General features: G+C 40.1%; 1 protein-coding gene across 3 annotated transcripts in view; it reads left to right on the top strand.

Annotated features, from left to right (window-relative positions):
- OXR1 (oxidation resistance 1) overlaps positions 1 to 3,958 on the top strand; it is a 142,694-nt gene that overhangs the window by 23,702 nt on the left and 115,034 nt on the right. The window lies entirely within an intron of this gene.

Raw genomic sequence — 3,958 nt, 5'->3', positions numbered from 1 at the left:
ATGGAATTATGTTGGCAGCAGGAACAGTCTGGCAGCTTCTTACCTTCCAGGCAGGACGTGTGTGTGCATAGTGTAATGCCTGAGGGAAGTGGTGTGTGGGAGAGAAGGGGATGCAAGTTACACCAGAGTGGAATAGTAAATTAGCCCCACTGAGTTAACAGCTTCAATCCAAGTACTAGAATTCCTCTCACAACTTGAATAATTTGCTTTCTGTGGTTGCTTACCACTTGGTGCCCAAATGACATCCACATCTGCTCTCGAAATGATGATGTTTTTAATAAACATGTGCTTTTTAATAATTATTTATTATGTGTGTTTTGGTAATTTTTCCTTTAACAAATTTGAACAACACTTGGGAAAGAATTCAGTTAAACTACTTTGCAGAATTGAAGCAAGCCACAGAAGGAACAGCTTGTGCTGTTTGCAGAACTGATATGTAGCCTTCTTGGAGACCACTGACCTCTTTTCAAACAAAAACATGTGCTGAGAGCACCATGTGGAAATTTCTAATAACTTCATGAATCAGGATCTGATCACTGAAGTAAAACTTCTCAGGACACAAAATAGAGTGGAAACTATATTCTAGTTGCTGATCAAAGTAATCACCAGCAACAAAGGGAAAAAACCTCTTCGCTCCAGATCTGTCTTGCACACGGTTGCACAGCTGTTGCGGTTTCACAGCTGTCCACCCTAAACCAGTAGCAGGCATCTGTCCTGTGACTATGTGTAATCAAATCAAAGAGTTTTTAACTTGTGCTGTGACATTAATGTGGCAGCACAAATACTTTTTCAAGACATAAGTGTAGGTCTTCTGTTACAGCTCCTACTCTAGACTGTCAGTATGAAACTACAACTTGTGAGACATGTCTTTCATGTAAAAAGAAACTATGTGATTTTCATTGCACTGATAATACGAATAGTTTGTGTTTGTATTTATCTAGACAAGAGACGTGAATGTGGAAAAGTGGCTCATTCAAAAGTTCAGAAATAATTCTGCATATTCTGTTCTCAAACCTTAGAAGATTTTGATTAAGAATGGCTTTATCTCTAAGTATTTTACTAATGTGCACATAATGAATTAATTACTTCCCTCTTCGTGTCAAGTTTCTCAAATGTTGGACACTTACTGAAATTTGATAGTGAAGACACCATGACACTGTTAAAGCACATGGTTTACTTTTGAGTTGAAAATTTTGACTGATTCAAGCTAATTATGGGATTACTTTTTTAAGTAGTGACAGTATCTATAACGAACACAATGTCTTCCCAGTACCTGTCTCATTTAGTAATTTGAGAGTAATACAATGTGGTCAAACTCTTAATTACTCTGATATCTGGGAGGCCCATTAGTGAACCTCTAGTGCTTGGTGCATTACAAACAGGACCAGAGACCTATGTAGCCTCTGCTTCAGCCTCTCAGATTTCCAGTCTGAGAGGCTGATGAGGAAGGCATGGGGATAAGCAGCACAAATGGTGAGCATGTCCCTGCTTGTGCTGGAACTGGCCCTGCGGGAGCAAGCACCAACCCAGAAGCCTGGTCTGATGGCACCTGCCCTGCCTGTAGACACCCGGATTTGCATATAAAGTGATAAACTGAGCCAAGAGGATCCAGATGTAGATATTCAGGTGCAAATGGAGCCTGTGCAGAACTGTGTCTCATTTGCTCCCACATCACCCTTAGCCTTTCTGCACAAAGCTTTGCCATGGCAGATGAATTTACCCAATCTGCCTGCTTGTGAGGCAAGCAGCAAGCACAGCTCCACTTGATGTTCTTGACATTGCTGTAGGCAGTACTTCAAGAGACTTCAGCAGCATCTTAGTGAAGATTTGGAAGTGTATTTAAGGAGGTCTATCCATGGAGCAGTACTAGAGGAACAGAAAAATACTGGGGAATTAAAAGTAGTTAATTGAAGGTGGCCTAATTGGCATATTCAATACAGAAGACTTTTCTTCTATTATCAGTGCCTGAGAGTCAGGAGGCAGCAACTTTAGGGTAATACACAGTATTCAGGACTAAGAAGAATGAGCTGTAACAGATGGTTAAAAGTTTTTAGGATATAATTTTGCTCACTTTGATTTACTAATATTTTTAAATGTATATTTAATAAACAGAACAAATTTAGTCCATTTACCTGCTTAAAACATGGAGTTTCATGATGTGGAGGGAGTTGCTGTGGATATATCAAGTCTCTGAAGCTCATTTTCATCTTTTTTTTTTTTTTTTTAGCAAGCTGATGAAGGTCTTTAGTTGGTCTATGAACCATGAGATGAGCTTTAGCTGATATTTTTGGTGTCCTGAAGTTGTAGATGTTCATGATTTCTTACAATTTGTTATTATTTGTCTAATGTTTTTGTACTTCACAGAAGGGTATTTAAAAATTTGGGTTTAGTGTTTTATGTTTTATACGGTAGTTTATGCCCAGAACTAATTTAGGCTGGTGGCTCTGCATGGAATCTGTGCTTCTGGAATGAACTGGTGATACGGGAATGGTTTCTACTGGTCAAGTGTGTCATAAAAGACTATACTAATTAATACTAATGGGCTGCTGTAGTAGCAGCCATAGCACAGAGACTGAAAGGTAGAGAATCATAAAGTAAACGTTAGTCACTCACCCATGAAGTGGCCTCTCCATAGCGGTGTTTAACCTCCTTGGTGAAAAGGCACCGAGAATATGCTCAGGCTGTGGCAATGGGGTCTGTCTGTGATGCCAATAAACAAGGGTCTCCAGTCTGCAGTGCTCCAGTCTAATATACCATTGTTGCCTTTACACTGCAAGTCATGGAGAACAACTACAAAACCCTCTGTGTGGGGCACAAGGAAGCAAAACCTACAGCTCAATCTGAAGATTACCTAACCTGTGCCTGTACCTTGGAGGGCTATCAGCCATAATGACCCAAACTTGGAGCATGTAAGCACCTTGAAACCAGGCAAAAAGTCGACAGAATGTGCCTTTTTGTTGCCTTTTCCTAAATATTCAATTATTGTATGTTTAAAGAGAAAGTGACAGGATGGTGTGTTAATTCATAGGTGATGCATCATTTATGAATGTGTGTAGGAATTCAGGGACAAACTGCTTCCAGCTTCAGACTGGTTATATGAGAGAGAAGGTTGCCGAGCACCTTCCTTTGTTTTTTGGCCTAGAACCATCCTACCTGGATGAAGCTGGAACAAATCCCATCCAGTCTTGTACAGAGCATGCTGCTGGCTCCTGGGGAGCAGAGGGAGTGAGCTGTGTGCTCTGCCTCAAAGTTCTTACAGCAGTCACTCCCAAAGGCTGGGACATTTGCATGCTCCCTAGATAAAGCATCTTCTCAGCACCCAGCATATTTTCCTGTAGATTTATTCTGCCCTTAGCACACAGCTAGGCCTTTAGGGCCTAGCTTATTTAAATGGCTACAAGATCTGCAGACACAAGACTGGAAATTTATGTGATACAAAATGAGTAGAAATGAGGTGAGGAGGGATCTGCAATCTCTAAGCATACAAATAGAGATGAATAATGGAAAGATGATTTGAAATAAAAGAAAATGTTGTGTATGTCTTTGCAGCAATCACAAAGATTCTGACTAGCTGCAAAAGTGCACAGAAACCTGAAGTGCACTCTGCCTGAAAATATTTTTAATCTTTAAAATTAACACAATAACATCCTGGGGTTTTGCTTGGTTTATTTCTTTATTTGTTTGTTCCTTGCTGGATATTTTAGTCCTACTTTCTCTTTTAGTTTTGTGCTTCAAATGAGATCATTCCTGTTAGCCTATGGAGTTCATATAGGACAGGCAGTTGCAGTAGTGAATTGTGGAAACAACTTGTGTGATGACTGATTCTTCCTGGAATAGCATTTTAAAGGGCACAATGTGCTCGGCAAGCTTTCTTCTTGACAGATGATGTGAATGACTTTTTCAGACATAGGTCAGGCACAAATCCTGCTCTTTTGACATGGCACAACCCCCAAATAGC

The sequence above is a fragment of the Empidonax traillii genome, unplaced genomic scaffold (assembly GCF_003031625.1).
Source record: "Empidonax traillii isolate 1590-97213 ecotype Southwest subspecies unplaced genomic scaffold, ASM303162v1 scaffold566:size1034704, whole genome shotgun sequence".
NCBI lineage: Eukaryota > Metazoa > Chordata > Aves > Passeriformes > Tyrannidae > Empidonax > Empidonax traillii.
This window is presented reverse-complemented; position numbering and strand designations above follow the sequence as displayed.